The following is a 20,603-nucleotide window of genomic DNA, read 5'->3' as shown; positions in this document are numbered from 1 at the left end:
GGGTCATAGAACCCTAACAACAGGAGAGGCCCCTCTCCTCTCCTGCCTCCCTCTCTGACTTCAGACCACAGGTGAGATCCCTGCAATACACTGGAAGGTCAGGAAGAGCAGGAGTGTTGTGAGGTAGCCTGTGTTCACTCTGGCTTCACTCCCTCAGTGTCCTTCTCAATAAACCCAAAGAAGGGGGTCAGACGATCTCTAGGATCCTCCTGGATCACCAGTATCTGATTCTATTCTTCCTGGGTTAACCTTTAGGCCAATCTGATCAATAGTGTCTTCTGGGGTCCAATATCCAGACCCTATAGACCCCAGTCTCACAGCTCCAGCCAGGTCAGAACCAGTGGGTCTTACTGCTAAGGGAGTTCCCCCCCACCCCCAACCCAAGTGCCTCCAAGTGGCCATTATGTAACCTCAACTAAGTGTTTGAGAGTGTGTGAAGGGCTCCCCTCTGATAAGGCAGCCACCTGCCTAACAAACATGTGCCCGATGGTATGGAATACAGGGGTGAGCACAGACCTCGGCTGCCCTTGGAGCCAAAGCATTATCCATAACCCAGTGATAGGCGTTTTCCAGCACAGGAAACGGAGCGGGACTTCACACAGAGCGAAACACAGTGCCGCCTCGTTTCCTGCCTAAAGGAAGCAGAGAACGGAGAGGTCACATGCCATCAAGATCGGAGGGAATTTCCCACCCCCTGCCATAAAAAGCAAACAAAACCAGAAAGCACCCATACCCAGTTCTGAAGAAAGCCTGTCTCTGCTCCTCCAGGTGAAGGCTGGTAACTGGATGCCTCCGTCGTGGTTTCTCCTCCCTCTTCATGACTTTGGTTTATCCCAGGGCTGGCTATGAGGTGGAAGCAGTCCCCAACACTTCTGGCCTGTTCGTGACATGCACCATGGTCGCCCAGAAGCAACTATCTCTCGCATCTGAGAAAGGGCCTCCACATAATTGGTCTTACACAGCGATGAAATCAGGCCAGGTTGATCTGGAAAGATCTGGGGCCTTTACATAGAGTGTGGAAAATGTAAGGGGAGGCCCATAAAAGTTCTGAGCCCAGTCTAACTTAGACTTTTAGTCCAAGACATTTTTGCCGGCTCCTTGTTAAAGTCCACCAGCCAAACCATCCCAAGGGATGGCAGCCAGCATGAGGAAGCTGAGAGACCTGTGCTCACCATCACCTTGAATCTTGCAGCTTCTCCATTAACTACACTAGAGTTTTCCTTCTTGTCAGGCAAGATCTGGGCAGTTGGGGGGTTTGTTTGCTTGTATATTTTGTTTTATTTCATAGGCGAGGGACAGCGGTGGCCTGAAAACAACAGAGGGTGACTATTGGCCTTTTACCCAGGTAAATTTGCAAAGGCCCAAAGCTCACATTTGTGAACAGGCAGTTGAGAGGCCTAGTTAGCCAGGCACAGACAGACCCCCTTAGTCCTGCTGATCATGGAACAGCACAAATAGGCAATCCTTGTGATCTTTGAAAATCCCACTGCAGAGCCATTGCTAGTTCTAGCAAAATTAAGTTGGGAAACAGAAACTCCCAGGAGAACAGCCCTTAATGGTCATGGCCCCTCCCACCTTGAAACTGCTTCTCCACTACCCACCCCACCTGACCCCAAACCTGATAGCTGTTCAGTGAGAACTCACCTCCCTTCACCTTCCTGCAATCAAAATGAGACAAAAGAGGAAGGTTTACTAGAACGGTCTGGAAGCTCCAGTCCAGGCGATTATGACCACAGGATTTGTTCCATCATTAAAACTACAAGGGATCTCCAGGCCCTGGGAGGATCGCCCTGAAGGTGCTGGATCTACAGCTCCAGCTAATCTGAGGGCTTGGGTGGTATCCCTGGGAACGTTGGAGCCAAACTCAGGCCCCATCTGTGCCAGGGTCATGAAATACTTGGGCCCACATGACCCAGGGGGGGCCTCATGGAGGCTGGGAAGGTGAGCAAAAACCTCACTGGCTCTTTGGAAGCCTTGTTTATCGTGTGTCAACTCATTAGCCTCAAAGTTCATGATGATGGGGAGAAGGGGAGGGAGTGACCAAGGTATTAGGTACAGATTTGGGATCACTCTGTGGAAGGTTTTTCAGGAAATCCAGGGCTGCCAGGAACCAGGAATCTGGGTGTGTTCAGATCTGCACCAGAGCCTGACAGCCACCAAGCCAGACCCACCCTAAAATCAGTGTTTTACAAGGTTTATTTTACATGGTCTCATCATTAATTCTGTGGTTTCAATCATCCCCTCCCTGCCATGTCCCACTAGGTGTCTGTCCCCAGAGGGGGCTGCTGCCCAGAGCCAAAATAAACACTAAGGGGGTGGGAAAGGAGATGGAGGGTGTAGCTGCTTTGAGTCTGCCCCTCTGGAGATCCCATGCCCCACATGCCTTTCAGCAGCACACCACACTGAGGGCGCCTCCCTGGCCCCCAGCTGTGACTCCTCCTGGAGTTTCTGTAGATTGGCAGCAAAGGGAATGAGTCGCGGCTGCACTAGAAATGTCATATTCTCCTGTCTGTCTCAGACCACAGATCCATGATTAGGGAGACATGGAGAAATCGTTTCTTCCCTTTCCTCCCAACCCTCCCAAATATGGGTATTTCTGCCCTAAAGAAAACTTTCCCCCTCCTCCTGCTGCACAGAACATGCTATTTGTTCGTAAAGTTTCCCTCTGGCTCATCCTTGTATGCCCCAAGGGCTAATAAAGTTTGAGCAGCACAGGCGAGGCCCTGAAGTGTTAGTCAATTTCTCGAACGCTCTTCACCACTATCTTGGTGGCTGATTTCACATGTCAACCTGACTGAGCTGAGGATGCCCGGAGAAAAAGTAAGGCATCATTCCAGATGTGTTCGTTCCAGAGTTTCTCCAAGAAATCAACATTTGAATCCGTAAACCAAGTAAAGCAGATTGTCCTTCCCAGTGCAGGCTGGCATCATCCAGTCTGTCAAGCACCCGAACGGAACAATGAGGCAGGGCCGTCCACCTGTGCCCTCGGACATCCAAGATCTTCCTTCTTTCAGCTTGGACTGAACTACACACCATCGGCTTTCTGGGACCTCCAGCTTGCAGATCGTGTGACTTCTCCATAATCACGTGAGCTAATACTTCATTATATACAATATACATAATACACACACACACACACACACACACACACACATCTCCTGTTGGTTCCGCTTCTCAGAGAACCCTCACTAATGTTCTGGAGACTATCCCTCCCTCTTGCCAAAGCAAATAGAGAAAATAGAGACAGTCTACCCTTTGAAACAATTCTCTTTTTTTTTTTTTTTAATTTATTTATTTATTTGTTTGTTTGTTTGTTTGTTTTGTTTATACATACACTGGGTACAGTCAGAAGCACGGGAGGGTGAGAGAATTCACCAGAGCCAGAGCGGGGAGCAGAGCAGGCAGAAGGACCGAAGTACACTGCTGAGGGGAGCAGCGGGCGGCAGGAGAGGTCTGCGCGCCATGTGGGACCCTCCTCCGGTGGCCGGGGAGCAGCAGGGGATCGAACCGGCGCTGCATAGGCCATGGGCAGACACAATTCTCTTTGAATAACTGCTTTATTCCCCAGTCATTTTGTCGTGATTTATGGGATTTCAAGGACACGTAAAGCTTAAGGAGTCTTCGGCCACCATCGGCTGCAGGAGTCTCTGTGGTCCCTCCTTCGTCACTGAGCAAACGTCAGGTCCAGGCCACTTTAGGGGAGGGGGCGGAGGGAGTCTTCTTTGGATTTGAGACTAGGCAGAGACCCCAGTCCTCAGCCCCCCCTCGGGCAATGAGATCATGTCTGCAGGGGCCCCCAGCCCTTTGCAAGGAGAGCCCTCTGTCATTTCTTGGAAAAGGTTTTTCCTTCCAGCCATTTCTGCTCACACCATCTCAGTTTTCCTTGTCTGGCCGCCCCACAAACAGCAGCCTGCATTCCTGCCAAATTTCCATCTGCTTGCTCTCTGGTCTCCTGCTTCGGATTTCTCCCCTCCCAGGTGCAAATAGCACATGAGCCCGGGGTTTGAAATTGTGTGGTCTCCACCAGTTATTTAGTCCTTCAGATAACTCTAATATCAGGTGTCTGGGGACCTGGGGGTTCTGTGTTTTGCTTTGCTTTTTCATTTTTATATTGCCTTTACTCCATCGGGATATAGGAATCTGGGGAAGAAGGCAGGTTCTTGTGGTCAGAGACCCTGGCCTCACTCAGGCTTTGGGGGCCCTTGGTCAGCCCTCAGCTGTGTGTGGAAAGTCCCTTTTCTGTGGGTCTCCCCTCTAGTGCACTAGCGTGGACATAAGTAGGGAAACCCTGTCACTCCCTACACAACTCTACCCTGGACACTACAGAACTGGGTTCTAATTGCGCTTCTCATGTTGATCCCCCTGGGAATTGATAGAAAATACATTTCCATCCTGATTTTGACCTTTTCATCTATGAGGTTGCCTGCATTGTTGAGCACCCACAGTTTTCTGTGGAAGTGAAGGTGTCTAAGCGGACACCACCACCCAAAGGGGACTAGTGGGACATGAGCTCAGGAAGGGTGCAGGTGGGGAGGGTGCTTTGGATAGGGGTCAGGGAAGTCTCCTTGGGGTGATTATTCTATACAGAATGACAGCAGGCAACCAGGAAAGAGGAGGCTGCACAGGTAAGTCGGGGCAGGTGAGCAGCACTGTGAACTCACGTCAATTACATCTCAGTAAATCTGAGCAGCGCAAGAGTGAGCTCTGGAGCCAACCCCAGCCTGTCATCCCAGCTCTCCCACGCAAAAGTGTGTGACGTTGTGCACGTTTCCTAATTTCTCTGGACCTCATCTCGCTCCCTAGCAAACTGTGATGATAGTGTTATCTCCCCCAAGAGAGTCTAAGGAATCAACAAGATAATAGGTGTAAAGGCTTAGCTTAGCACCCAGCACATTGTAAGACTACGGTAAAATGAGCTGGTGGGATGGTCTGTTTCTACAGCATTTTGCTTTGAAACTGTCTTTGCAAAATAGAGTAATAATGAGCCTTCTGACAACCTTGCAGGTGGGAACTACAGTTGTCCCCCTAATGTGCAGAAACTCACAGCTACAGGGGAGGCAAGGTCCGTTAGAAGGAAGGCCCCACTCTTCATCAGAGTATGGCAGAAGCAAGGCGCTGCTGGCCTGAACCTCACAATCTCCAGGGTCCAGAAAAGAGAATAAAAAACACAGGCAGCACTTCCTGAGGCACTGAGTCCCTGCAGATGCTACCCAGGCCCAATCATGGAGCGGGACCCTGCTGGTCCCATCAAACCACATGGGCCTGCTCTTGTTGTCCACAAGTGGCAAGAGACATCAACTTTTCCCATTCTGATCCCTTGGCAGCCTGGTGCAGGCCAGGTAACCAGTGGCAGCTGCCGTGCCTGGCTCTACCCATCATGGGCCCCAGGACAAGGTTCTAGCTCTACACATCCTCTTGTGGTTAGCAGCCTGGCTGAATATCTCCTGCTAGATGCCCCAGGCATCCTCTGTCTATCCAAAGAGACAAGAACAGAGAGGCTTCTCATTAAATGCTAGCTGAGTAAGTGGATGTACAAATGAATGAGTCCTTTCCCTCGTCCAAGATCAGAGGCCCTACGGGGGCAGTTGCTGTGTAGTTCACTGCTTTTCCAGTACAGTGCTGAGAAGAGGGACCGGCTGCATGGAGAACCAGGCCCCAAGCCTCACAACCACAGCAGCACCAGACTGCCACCCCTTCCAGATCATTCCTTGTGAGCGACCACTCACACTTCATTGACACACAGCACAACCCAACACAGGGCCTCCAAACCCAGCTCAGAGCCCACCACTGCCACAGCTGCTGCCTCCTGGAAAAGGTGGGCAGAGAAAGGGCACACCTTTCCAGAAGGAGATGGCAGGGTCAAGGATGAGCCTGGGTGCCTGGCCGGTGCATGGTGGGGAGGAGAGAGCTGAGTGGCACAGGCCTGGGGCAGAAACACATATGGATGGAGCTCACAGGAAATCCTCGCGCCAGACACTCGCAGGAGAGGCTTGGATTGTCTTGGGGGCCAGAAAAGGAAGGGAGGATGAGGGAGGGGATGGAAATACAGCCCTGACAATTAACCCAGTTTCTCCAGACACCCATTTCCTCCCCTGAGTTCCACGTGGGAAGGAGGCTAAGCTTTCAGCTCTAATCTGGGGATGGTTCCCTTCCCCCAGCAGTCCCCGTCCCAAGACCCCTCCCCCCAGTGGAGACCCTTTCTCCAGGGTAGGGGGGGGTGGAGGGGAGACCCTACTAAAGTAGAGCCCTTCAGCCCACACATAAGAGCCTCCTGACATCGTTGTTTTAAGTGGTTTGGAAAAGAATCCTTTTCTGGGTTTTGAGGCCAAGATACATTTTTAACTTTTTCCCCCTCTCCTCTGTGAACTTGTTATGACTGGTTTGGGAGCCTGGCTGACAGCGCGGGAGGAGAATGCACAGGCTGCAGGCTATGGGGGAGGAAGGAGTCCCGAAGGGGAGAGCTGCCTGGAGGTGCCCTGGGGATAACTGCCCTGCTGAGGTCAGAGGTCGGTCTGGGTCCCCAGCTAAAGGCCAGGAAAGAGGAGCAATGACATCACCACCTAGAAAGTGGTTTGGGGTTTAGGAGGGCATCAAGTGAGAGGAAAGGAGAGAAAACTTTGGGTGAATCCCCAAGGAGAAACCCCTCCTTGCAAGTAACCCACGCTTGTGTGTGAGATGAGCTCTGAGCTCTCATCATCCACCCCCTGAACAGTGTCTCTCACGCATATGGGGTCACTGGAGGGAAGAGCTCAGGCCCAGGCTGCCTAGGTCTGCCAGGATGCACAAAGCCCAGGAGTGCGGGGGGGCCCCCCCCCTGCCGGCCAGCTCTGAGGGGCTGCTAGGGGACCCTCTGGTGGCTGCGGGCTCTTGGTGAGGAGCTGCTAGGGTGTGTGTCGCCACCAGCAGCCCACAGGGACCACAGCTGGGAGACCGAGGACGCTGCCCCAGACTAAACATGAGTTGTGAAGGGCTGGCTCTGAAAAATGGCCGTTTTTACATCCCCCTGCCCAAATTCCAAGGTACTGAGATATGATTTAAAACAAGAAGGAAGGATCAGGAAAAAAATAGAAACTTCCTAGTGAATATTACTTGTTCTTTCAATGCTTTTCTATGGTATTACCTCACCTGGGTGGCTGCTTAAAAGAATGCCGATTTCTGGGCCCGATTCCAGATCTATGAATCAATCTCAAGAGAAGCAGCTAGAATCTGTATTTATAACCAATTCCCCACAGACTTCAGTACCACTTGTGGGGTGCTGCTACCAGCCACTGGGGCTGGAGCTAGAGACACTTCAGTATTTAAATGCAAGAGAAGTTCACGGTACGGTGAGGGCACGTGAATAGAAAGCAACTAATCAGCATTACTCGCTGCAGTGGAGTCTATATAAAGCTACATGAGAGCTCTTCCTGGAACACTATTGTGGATGAATGGGTGGAATCTGTCTCCTGGCTCTTCTGCACCCCATAGCCTGGCATTTCCTCCAGGCATCAGCAGCAGGAAAATAGAAGGTTCTAGTTTCCAGGTATAGGGAATCTTCTGGCCTGTGTCCAGCTGTCTTGCTCAGCTAGGGCCTCCCTCAGCCAGCACCTGGAGGGAGGGGGCAAAGACTGGAGGAGACCCATTGGAAGGCCGCTTCCTTATAGACAAAGCTAGTAAAAACCAGAGAGGGCAAGCAGCTTGCCTAAGGTCACCCAGCCCAGATTATGGCAGAGCAGATATCAGAAGCCCTTACTTTTGACCATCAGTGTGGGCAGCATACACTTCCTTCCTCGTGTATTTTCTGCTAAATTAAAGCTGGAGAGCAGAAATGCCTTACAGATCTTTACAGGCCACCCTGGGTGGCTCAGGTAAGAGCCAGAGGCCCAGAGAGGTGACAAAGGTGACAGCTTCCTCCCCAAGGCCGCACACCTTAGTAGCAACACAGGAGGGGCAGCACATTTTCATCTCTGAGATCAATGTTTAACTGGAACTGAGTCCCCTTCAGTGTCCCTGGAGCTATGGGAGTTACTAAGGGCCTCAGGGAGAGAGGGACCTTGTAAAGTTTTGGGCAAGGCCTCAGACAGCTCAGTGAACTCTGGCCAGACCTGAGCTGTGGGCCTGACAGCTCGAACAGGCACCAGAGGCAGAACCTGGCCTGGGCCGGCTGGCAGCAGGCTGGTGTGTGAGCGCCCCCATGTGGCCAAATGCTGAAACACATGCTGCAGACCAGAACCTCAGAGGCCTCTCTTCCTACTTTGTCCCCCTCCTCCCAGCTTTTATCACTCCCAAGGGAAGTTGACCAGTGAAACCAAGGAGGTCTGTGCATGTGGACACTCAGACAACAATCTGAGCTCCACCTGTGGATGATCGCTATTTGGGGGTGAACCCCAAATGTGTACTGACGACATGCAAAGGACCTCAGGCTCAAAGGAGCTTAAAGGCAACATTACAAAGCTAAGCTCAAGAGCCTCCCCTGTGTTTCTGGCCTTCAGCAATTCCAGAATCCAGGAAACATGGCGTCCTTCTTTGAAGCCCATTTACAGTCATCACAGTGATTAATTCCCTGCCCACTTTCAAGGGTTGAGACCCTTAGGGCCAAATTCTTTCTCACAGTGCTGCTGGCCCACACCAATCTCAAGGGGACCAGGAAAGCAAAAAGGCCTTGACAGCCATTATGTGGGTCTGAGGGTGCCATGCCTCCAGAAAACTCTTATTAAGGTAAAAGGTCTATTTCCAGAGATAAGGAATGCAATTAGCCCATTCCTGTTTGTTCGGTTCATCAATATCCTGAATAAGGCGGTCAGCCCAGGGAACATGGCCTGACAGTGCTAAGTCCTGTGAAAAAGAATTGAGGAGACAGGAGATGTTGACCCACAGAGAAGGAAGCTCAGAGAGTGGGGAAGATGGGCTGAGGGCTGTGCTAGCCTTTCCCACGGATGTTGAAGCAGCAAGAAGAAACTAGAAGTCAGATATACCCAGGTTTGCCCCCCTATCTCATACTGAGAGTGAAATTTTGTGTTGGACTCTCAGAATCTTCTCTCATCTGTTTTGTTTTTTAAAGATTTACTTATTTATGCATGCAAGAGCTGGGGTGCAGGCCAGAGGTGCAGAGTGGTGAGAGGATTCACCAGAGACAGAGTGGGGAGCATAACAGGCAGACTGATGAAATACACTGCTGAGGGGAGCTGCAGGAGAGATAGAAGAGGTCTGCTGCACCAGGTGGGTATTTCCCTGGCCGGGGATTGAACTTGTGTTTAGTGGCTACAGAACTTCATAGTGCTGAGACTTAACCCCTGCATCACCAGGGAGGTCCTTTGCTCATCTGTTAAACAGAGAAGACAGGAGTTCTAACCCCTGCAGCTATCAAGGCTCAAGAAACAGGAGCTTAATAGATAATAATGTCACAAATTGAAAGTTTGTGTCCACCCCAATTCCTATGTTGCAGCCTAACCCTAGTGCGATAGATTTGGAGGTGGGGCTTTTAGGAGGTCCTTGGGCTAGATGAAGCCATGAAGCTAGGGTTTAGAAGAAGTGGAAGAGGCAAGATCACTTTCTTGCCATCATGTGACGACAGAGTGCGAAGGTGGCCATCTGCAAGCCAGTAAGTGAACCCTCGCCGGCAAGCAAATCAGTTATTACCCTGTTCTTGGATTTCCAACCCCCAGAACTATGAGAATAACTGTCTGTTGTCTTAGCTTCCAATCTGTTGTTATGGTGTTTGTTATGGTGACCTAAGTTGACTAAGACAAAGCATGATTATTATCATTTACAGGACTGCCAAGTGGGAGAAAAAGTAGACTTGTTCTCTTTGACCCCAAGGGCAGGGCAAAGGCCACTGAGTAAGCTTCACTGCCATCTCAGAGCAAAGCCTGTTGTCCAGGTGTACAGATGCACTCTGGAGGCACCCAGTCCTGCTCAGGTTTCAGGGTACACCCAGCACCAGGCAGGCAGGTGGGGTGGCTGAGCCCACACTGATGTAAGACCAGGCCCTTGCACTGCCTTGGGATGTGCTAGGAGGAAGGAGGAAGGCCCAGGATGATCACTGGAGGAGAGAGAACTAGCCTTGGAGAGGCACATAGAAGGGTCCAGAACAACCACAGGAAGTGATAGTCCATCACTTACTACCTGGCTCAACAGGATGGTTCTGAGTAGAAGCTACCTGCTTTTACCAAGTCTTGACCTGAGGATAAGGTGCAGTGGTATCTACCCTCTGGGCACTGTGGGTTGGTCATGGGCTCTCTGCCAGGGCACCCTGGTCACTGCTGAGTCAAAAGTCAGAAATGCCAAAGGGCAGTTGAATTTGCGGCAATTCTAGGGAGCTGGTGTTGACCAATGTCTGGACTGTTTATTTCTGGCAGATTCTGGAAATCTCATCTAATGGACCAGTTCAGTTACTTATTCACCCAAACACCCACATTGCATCTCAAATCCAGACTCAGATTTCAAACACCACTAAAAGTCAGCCTCTCCCTTTGCTACTGACCTAGAAATGCCCCAGCCATGTGGTTTTCTTGTAGATCCCTTCACATCACAAGGTTTCACCTGTGTGGGCCCAGGACACACATTTCTCAAAAGCACCCTTCTTCCTGTCCCCTCGGCAAACTCAAGAAACCCATTCCCTGATCCAGGCTGATTGCTGGGTGCTGGGACTACAGGTGACATGAATAGGACCTGGTCCCGCAACATACCCAGTTTGAGGAAATTTACAAACACATTAAGAATTATCACAGGGGCCTCCCTGGTGGTGCAGGAGGTTAAGACACAGCACTATGAAGCTATCCACAGCCACTGCAGCATGAGTTTGATCCCTGGCCAAGGAGCAACCCACATGGTTCATCAGACCTCTCCTGCCTTGCCCACTGCTACCCTCAGCAGTGTATTTCAGTCAATCCACCTGTTCTGTTGCCCACTTTCTCTCTGATGAATCCTCTCATCCCCTGCATCTCTGGCCTGAACCTCAGCTCTTATATGCATAAATAAATAAATAAATAAATAAATAAATAAATAATCTTTTAAAAAAAAGGAATTTTCACAGCAGTAAAAGCAAAGGTGCTTTGGGTAGGGTTATGAGCAACACACCTGGAAACCCAGAAAGGGGATGAGGTTACAGTTAGGAAGAATTTATGAAGAGTCTACAAAGGCCATAAATAAGCTGAGCCTTAAAAGATGAAAAGGAGTTTAGCTGTTAACACTTTCAGCCTGTGTCCTAGAGTGGCAAACATAACAAAGCAAAAGCTTCACTGTGAGGCCTGGACAAAGCCTGGAAGGCAAGGACGTCACAGGCTGTTGTGGCTGGCCCCTCCCCAGGTTCAGGGTGCTGCTCTGCTCTCCACATTTTCCTTGATTGCTGCTCTATTTAAGAAGCAGGCATAGACTCGCTCTAATTTCTTCCCTCTGGTCTAAATCATTCAAATGACTCTCATCTATTTGGAGAAGAAAAACACATGGAGGAGGCTCCGTTTGGGGTTCTTCCTCTGTTCATTTCTGCTGCCCAATCTTTTCAAGGTCAAGTGTGTTGGATTTCAAGTTCCTGCCTTTCTTTTAATGCTTGATTTCCTGAGAATATTTTTGGAAGATGACATTTTCTTTGCCTCATTTTCACATTCCCCATCTTAGCTCAGTTGGGGAACATTCTGCTGCCTGGTCTCCCTTCTCCTGAAGTGTTAGCATTTGCCTAATTAGATGTTAAAGAATAATTCAGCCATGAGTCAGATCTTCATCTGCAAGTGACACAAGGCGCCCACTGGAGGTTTATAGGGAACTGCGACTCAGGTACCAGTTGCAAGGCCATGTGAGTGTCCCAACGTAGGAAGAAAAATCCAAAGTCATACAAACTGCTTCCTACAGGTAAACTAATAAAGGACTTTAACAGGGGAAAGGAAAACTTGCAAAAGGGAGAGAGAGCTGCACGTCAGTTGAGGCAAAAGATTGTCCTCTTTGAAGCCAAGATTGGAAGTATTTATCAATCTGAGAAGACTTGACGCCATCTTTCCAGACTCCCGGATGCCAGGTACTGGTGTGCTGGTGGTCAAGGGTGATGTGTGTGTTTATAGATTTGAGTTCCCCCAGTAAGGTGTAGAAACTAGGCATAGGTTCTACTCTCCTAATGGCCTCTAACTCTGGAACATTTATCACTTTATCAATTTTCTTTATTTTTTTAAAGATTTATTTATTTATGCATAGAAGAGCTGGGGTGTAGGCCAGGGGTGATGGGGAGGGGATTTACCAGAGTCGGAGTGAGGAATAGAATAGGCAGATTGACTGAAATACACTGCTGAGGGAAGTCAGGAGGGGTCTGCTGCGCCATGTGGGTCAGCTCCCTGGCCAGGATCAAACTCGTGCTGCAGAGGCTGAGAACTGCTTTCATAGTGCTGAGACTTAACCCCTTGCACCACCAGTGAGGTTTCCTTTATCCATTTTAATTTTACGATTTCTCAGTCAGCTCCACACAGAGAAAATGTGGACAGTGTTCTACCCAGATGAACAAGGGACCAGGTGTCCCAGTTGTGGCAAAAGAATCTCCTGTGAAGTACCACAAAATCTTTCACCCTTGATTATATCCAGTCTCTCTTATGTCCACACTGGCCACACCTCTCATACCCACCATGAATGATAATCTTCCTAAAATCCTGTCTCACCTTATTACACACTTGCCAAAACTCCCAAGCACCTCATTAGCTTACAAATTTAAGTTTTAGCTCTTAGCCTCAAATTCATAAAGCTCCAGAATCCATCTTCAAATCTGCTTCTTTTATATCCTTTTTTCCCATGAAACAGGTGGTTCTGCTCACTGTTCCCAAGCCAAGCCCTGGGCATCTCCACTCTGGGGCCAGGGCACTCTACTATCTGAATGCCTCTCCCTTACCTAACGTCTTTCCACATCCTTTAAGAAGCTACAGGTTAGGGGCCTCCCTGGTTGTGCAAGGGGTTAAGACACAACCTATGAAGCTATCTGCATCCACTCCAGCACGAGTTTGATCCCTGGCCAGGGAGCTACCCACATGGCGCAGCAGATCTCTCCTGACTCTCCTACTGCTCCCCTCAGCAGTGTATTTCAGTCAATCTGCCTGTTCTGTTCCCCACTCTGTCTCTGGTGAATCCTGTCACCTCCTTGCACCTCTGGCCTGTGCCCCAGTTCTTGTATGCATAATAAAATAAATCTTAAAAAAAAAAAAAAAAAAGGAAAGAATCTCCTGTGAAAATAGGATAACCCCAAGCACTCAGTCTGGAAAATTCTCAAAAAGGGAGAGAAACTATCCTTGTTCTGCCATATATTTTAATATGGTCACTTCCCAAGTTAGATTTTTATTCTGCTGCTCCGTGTATCAATAGGGAAAATGGTGGCAACCCCTCTCCTTTACCTCAAGGGCAAACCTTTACAAATGGCCTAGAAACAAACATAAGAGGAAATAAAAAAGCATAAGAGGAAACACAATTAATGGTGGCACATCCTTATTCACTGTTGAGACAGAGATTTATCTAATGTCTTTGGTCTCTTCTGCTCATCAATCATTTCCTTCAACAGTCTAAGGAAAATAATGATTCACACCTGGGCTGAGGTAATCATCCGTCTTCTGTCTGCACAAAGTACATATAATTACAGTGTTCAGTCCCTGAGGTTCAATGTTTGCAGCAGATGGAAGTCTTAAAAATGGTAACAGAAAGACACAGTCATTTCCCTGTACCCACATCTGCAAAGCATGCCTCCAGGAGCTCTGACCTCAGAAACCTGGTTCCAAGTGATTTACCCCAGAAGCGCAGAGTAGGGTCCACAATTCAAAATGGGCCTCATCTGTGCCTGGCTTCTCGAGACACTGTAAATCTCCCTAAAATACTAGTCTTCAAGGATGCATCATTAAACCTGGACTAAAAACTAAAATGAGAGAGCCTGGAGATGAGGTAACAGGTTACAGCAATGGTTCTCCCCTCCACCCCACCAGAAACATCATCCCCTGGAATGTACAAAAACTGAAGACTTTCGAGCCTCATCCCAGACCCACTGAATCAGAAACTGTAAGGACCTTCTCAACAGCCCTCAGCAGAGCCCCATGTTTGCACATAGGCAATTGACTACTCTAGGTTTTATCCCTCTGTGCCCAGGGCAGAACCTCCCAGAATGCTCTAACCATCATAGGCAACCAATTAACTGTTTCTTGAATGCATAGAAATAGTGTTGCGGGCTTGCCTAGGAACCCAAAATGTGCTTACAGTATTTGTTTATGGGAAGAAATAAGAACCTGAGGTCCCTGTGCTGCGTTGTAGTTTCCATATTAAAAGGAACGTCAGGGCCTCCCTGGTGGCACAAGGGGTTAAGCATCAGTACTATGAAGCTATCCACAGCCACTGCAGCATGAGTTTGATCCCTGGCCAGGGAGGTGACTCACATGGCACAGCAGACCTCTCCTGTCTCTCCCACTGCTCCTCTCAGCAGTGTATTTCAATCATTCTGCCTGTTCTGTTCCCCACTCTGTCTCTGGTGAATCTACTCACCCCCGACACCTCTGGCCTGTACCCCAGTTCTTGCATGCATAAATAAATAAATAAATAAATAAAAGGAATGTCATTCAGGTTTTTCCAATCTTGGCAGGAGTGTGGCTCTGGTTTAGCACCGTACAGAATTCACCCCTGAACTAGGTCAGAAACTCTGGGGAGGCCTCATCAGCTGTTGGGTAGACTCCTTGGGCTCCCTGGGCCTGGAAGTTGCCAATGTGATTGCATGTCATCTGGCTCTTCCAGTAATACTGCTCTGATCAGAGCCGTATTTGTCCAAACCTGTCCTACCTACGATGTTAGGTAGTAGAAAATCCCGCCACTACAGTGCTCTGGTTGTTTTTCCCTGGGGTGGTGCCACAAAGGGCAGTTGGCTAACTTAGCAAACACTACCAGCATGGGTCAGCACGCTGGCCATTAGCTTGTGAGCACACCCTTTTCTGTTTCCTTCCTCCAGACCTCACTTCCTCTAGCCTCTCCCTTTGCTAACTTCTTATCCCATTTCTAGTTGGCTCTTACACGAAACTCAATTATATCTTTGCTTTATTTCTGGGATAAAATTTTATAATCTCCTCTTTAAAAAGAAACACAAAAAGAAGCACAGCACTTCTTTGAGCTCCCTAGTCAAAAGAAAAAGAATCTAATTAGACTCTTTCAAGGTAGCGTGTGATGGGTTTTTTCCCTATGTTTCAGTTCTTTTTTTTTTTTCAAATTACCTAGAAGTGGTCTGCAAATTCTAGATCCCTACAGACTCGTAGGCATCATCTTCATACTCCCTGCTTGACCTGATCTGGTCCTTTGTAAAAGTTTCTCCCATCTCTTTTGGAGCCATAAGCGAGGATTACAGTGAACTCTTTACCCATGTCAAATTCCACAGGATTAAACTGCATTCTCTTGTTTCTGTCCTTGGTATAAAAAGGTATAAAACACAAGAGAAGCTGGGCCTCCCTGGTGGCGCAAGGGGTTAAGACGTAACCCAGGAAGCTATCCGCAGCCGCTGCAGCACAAGTTCCATCCCCAGCCAGGGAGCTTCACATGGAGCAGCAGACCTCTCCTGATTCACCCGCTGCTCCCCTCAGCAGTGCACTTTTGACAGTCTGCCTGTTCTGTTCCCTACTCTGTCTCTGGTGAATCCTCTCACCCCCCCCCAACCTCTGGCCTATACCCCAGCTCTTGTATGCATAAATAAATAAATCTTTTAAAAAACACAAGAGACGCTGCATCAATGAGTCTTCACATTCACTCTCAAAAAGTACTACTGCTGATAATTGAGGTCCTTACATAGTTTTGTAAATTACACAGTATCCCAAACATAAGATTGAGGCTTTTCTTATGCAATTGCATTAAGCCAAAACCTGAGAGCCAAAGTCAAGGTTATCTCCTCTCCTGATCCTACACAGTCCTCAGGAGCATGCCCAGTGGCCTCTGGAGTAAGTTTTCTCTCTTCTTGGAGGCTCATGCTCCTGCTGTAGCATTTTTTAACATGGCTTTGTTTCTGGGTCTGCTCACTGAGAAGCAGCCTCTGAAATCAGGATCAAGATTTGTTCTTGTGTTTTTCTGGTATTCTTGGTATCCAGCAGAGAACCTGAATTAGAGTAACTGGTTAAAAAAGAAGAAAAATAAAAAGTGATGGATGGATGGATGGATGGACGGACCAAGGAATAAGAGTATCATCCAACATCTTGCCTCATGTAATACTCTGTCTTTAACAGCAAGTGGAACGAGCCTGAGGATCTGGGTTAACAGAGAAGTGGGTTTTCTTTGTTGATCCCCAAGACAGCAGAGGGCTAAACTAACTGCACATACTGACTCAGAGTTCAGTTACAATTTCCCTCTCAGCTTTGAAGTCTATGGCCCAAAAGAACTGCACACCTGGAGACCAGCTGCTAGAAAGTAACTCTGTCTGTATGTGTGTGTGTGTTTATGAGCAAGACCTGACACGCATCTTTTTGTCTTTATGATTTTGAGAGACAAGGCTTTTAGGAGTCACCCTATTTAGGGTGGGCCAATTTAAGTCATAATTTCATTCAAATTGCCAGAGAGCATAAGACTTTAATGCCAACGAACTGGTACCTCACTGTCAGTGGCATGTGCTAGCAACACTGACAAGAGAAAAAGCAGAGCCTCCAGGGGCTGGATGTATTTTCTGGCCATTATAGGGAGAAGAGCAAATGTTTCATCACTGCCGAGAGGGTGGGAGAGTCACAGCTTGCCAGCACCCTTGCAACCAGCCTCTGTCTGTAAAACGGCACAGCTGTTCACAGGATGGGCCAACTGGTGAGCTTTATGTTCAGTTTTAGGGTGGTTTTCAAGAATAATGAAACTCAACAACTTAAAAGTGAAGGGTGTTGCCCCCTTGGAAAGAAAGCAAGAACAGATCTAACCAAGCAGTCCAGGGGAGGAAATGGGCATACAAAGGCATTTTCTTTCATCCCAAACAGCTTCAGAGCTTCAGGCAGACTCACCCGCAGTATGGAGGGGTTACCATGAGGAATATCTCTGTGCCAGTATCAACAAGGGAAGCAGGAAGGGAGGAGACTTCACTTCCTTCCTGGAGATCAGAGGGACCCCAGAGATGAGGAGGACAGTGTAGGAGTTGCTGGAGAGCCCGTCTTCCTTTGTACCCCTCCCTGGCAGGCAGCTACGTCTACTTTCCATAAAATGGCTCCTCAATTTAGAGAAACCTATTTTGATCTTGCCAAAATTTGTAGGACTTGAATCTGGGGACTTTGCCCTGAGCCACAACTTTAAGATACATGACCATCTAGGAAGTGAGTCTTGCCAAAGCAGGAGGTACTTACTAACAAAGGGGTTTTATTCAGCTCCTTTCAAAGGAGAGGAGGCATGTTGTGTGAGCCACACAGCATCTCAGGGCTTTTAATGTCGTGGAGCTAAGGAAAACAGCAGCAACCTGTTTCCTCCTTCAAAAAAGAGGGCAGTCCAAAAAGAGCATCAGCTCCAACTTGGAAATCTGATCACCAAAAACGTGACCTTGTCCTCAGTGGGAAGCTGCAAGATATTTTAAAACAGTTCATAACAATCACACAGCTCTCCACCTCTCTTAAAAAAAAAAAAATTGTACCCTTTGTCTCTCCTCAGTATATTTTAAATTATTATGAAAAAATTACCAGATAACACACAACCATCTGTTTACCACCAACACAGATAGCATTTTCTCATACCAGCTTCATGTCTCCTTTTTTTAAAAAAGATTTATTTATGCATACAAGAACTGGGGTACAGGCCAGAGATGCAGGGGGTGAGAGGATTCACCAGAGACAGAGTGGGGAGCAGAACAGGCAGACTGACTGAAATACACTGCTGAGGGGAGCAGCGGGCGAGATAGGAGAGGTCCGCTTCACTTTATGGGTTCCTCTCTGGAGAGCCGGGGATTGAACTCATGCTGCACGGCTGTGGATTGCTTTGTAGTGAGGTGCTTAAGCCCTTGCGCGACCAAGGACGCCCTCTCAATAATTTTTTTAAAAGATCTTATTTTGATTACCAATCATTTGTTATACATATTGCAAATTCTTCTCCAAATCTATCTGCTGCACACCAAGTATGAGAGTATAAAGAGAGCTTCTGCTATAGAGACAACTACTAAAAGAGGTGGTACTGTCCCAAAGTCAGAAGAGGATATGTGCTGAGTTTGAATTATGGGCAGGTTACACTTGGTCATCATGAGTGGAACCTTGTTTTCAGCCTCTTACAGCTGAAAACTAAGAGCCATGAACATCAACAAAACCATAACACAGTCTAACCTCATCGCTTTTAGATTAGGGAGCACTTTATACTTTTCAAGACATCTTTTAATTACCTAATTTCAGGGGCCTCCCTGGTGGAACAAGGGGTTAAGACGCAGCATTATGAAGCTATCTGCAGCCTCTGCAACACAAGTTTGATCCCTAGCCAGGGAGGTGACCCACATGGCACAGCAGACATTTCCTGTCTGGCCCGCTGCTCCCCTCAGCAGTATATTTCAGTCAATCCTCCTGTTCTGCTCCCTACTCTGTCTCTGGTGAATCATCTCACCCCGATATCTCTGGCCTGTACCCCAGCTCTTGTATGCATAAATAAATAAATCTTTAAAAAAATAATTACCTAATTTCAGCCTCACAAAAACATGCAACCAGCAGGGCCTCGTTTTTTCATCTGAACAATCCAGTGGCTGTTCATCATATCTTTTTTTAATCATCACAGTCTGACTCTTTAATCATCTTTTGCAGCTAGGAAGATCCAGGCCAGTGGACTGGCCAAAAATGTCCACATTCATAGCCCTCTGATGGGTACAGGAGGGTTGTATGTCAATTATAGCTCAGTCAAGATGGGGGAGAAGATACAGGAGGCCCTAAAATCTTAGTCCTCTGATTTCTAAGGCAGTGTCTCTCACCAGCAGAGTCCACATGAGAGCATTGTGAGCAGCACCAGGAGACAGGAAGGAAGATGAGAACGTGACAGGAGAATCTCCACCACTGAACCTTCCAAAACACAGGGAGGATAACAGGCGCCTCCCTCTCCACTCACCCAGGAAGAAGCCACCAGAGTGTTTCTGTTCCAAGTAAAACACAAGAATGAACTCTATTCAACAACTTTTATTGAGCAGTAATGTGGGGCCCAGATTCTGCACACAGGGTATGGAGATGCAACCAGCTTCCATCACTGGAGGCAACTTTCTATTAGAAAGATGAAAGGAGAGAACCCACCACTTTGCTTTTCACCATTCTTTGTACATGCAGAAACACTAATTTACCCAGAATTGTATCTAAGACTGTAACCCAACTGGAGTGGCCCTTACTCCCAACGTAAGATGAAGCACCACCATAACCACAGCTGAAACAGCACAGATGGGAAATACCCACAGCAGGCAGGATGAAACGGTCACCAGATCTGGGGTCCATCAAATGAACCCTGTGAAGAGACGTCTCTGGACAATTCAGGACTGTTGGATTCCACACACTCTGGGAGTGAGGGGTCTAGGCCCACCTGTGAGAATCTGGTGATGTTCACATTTCAGGGGACACGCTTAGGACAGGATGCACCACAGTGTTCTCAAGTGGTGCCTCCTCCATGTTCCCAGAAATTAAATGTACCCAAACTAATTATACAAAAGTCCTCTAATTTAACTTCCTCATTTTTTTTTTTTAAGTTATAGAATCATAGGCAGGCAAATGCATTCTGGCTATACTACTTAATAGTTCATTTCATGGTTTGTAATGTACAATGACTTGTTTCTATTATTATAGGGTCAGATTGCAAAACCTTTCTCTCCCTGCCTAGGATGATGAGTCTGATTCCTATCCAGTTCAAAACTTGTGGAAATGCCTTACACTTAATCAATGCCCCATACGTATCTACAAAATGAGTGAATCAATGGGTGCTGTATCCACTGAGTGCTGTCAACCTCATCTACCAATTTTGGAGCTTCATGGAGTTTCCAAAACTTAGAGTGGCACAAGAACTCATCTGGCAACTGTAGAAACAGGTGAGTAATTCCTGAAGAGTTCCCTACAAGTCCTCCGCATTAATTCCTCATGGTAATATGTGTGAATAAACTTTCATCTTATTCTTTATTTTAAAGACTTATTGCTAAAACCTAAGCAGTACAACCCATATATCCTCTCAAAGTTTTTTTTTTTTTTTTAAAGACTTGAAACTTAAAACTGAAGAAACACTGTGCTTATTGTGGGGAATTAAAAACCTGAGCTTCATCCCACTAAGACTTATATAAAGCTCCCTGGGGAAGGGTATACCTGGGCACAGGTATACTTGGGCCTTGAAAAGTGCCAACCATGACTCCAGAAAATAGCATTCAAGTGGCAGGATGTCAGCAAAACAGCCAACCCAGGCCACATGGTCAGGACCTGACAACCCCAGGCCTAGCCTCTGAGGCACAAGGTCCCCACTTTGAAAACTCAAGGCCCCCCCATAGGGTGAATCAGATGGACAATAGGCCTTTGAGGCCCTTGAGGACTTCTACAGCATACCTAAGGCATATGGAAATCCAAAGCATTACCCTGGCCCTCAGCCTGCCTGTCGTTCCCTAGAGCTCCCAGAAATCTTTCTAGAGAGTTCCTCTAAGGAAGGTCAGTGGAGAGAGAACTGGACAGCTGGGACCATGCCGGAGTTAGAGTGAG

This window comes from Talpa europaea, assembly GCF_964194135.1.
Source record: "Talpa europaea genome assembly, chromosome: 14".
Classification (NCBI taxonomy): domain Eukaryota; kingdom Metazoa; phylum Chordata; class Mammalia; order Eulipotyphla; family Talpidae; genus Talpa; species Talpa europaea.
The sequence above is the reverse complement of the archived record's forward strand: the minus strand, read 5'-3'. Positions refer to the sequence as shown.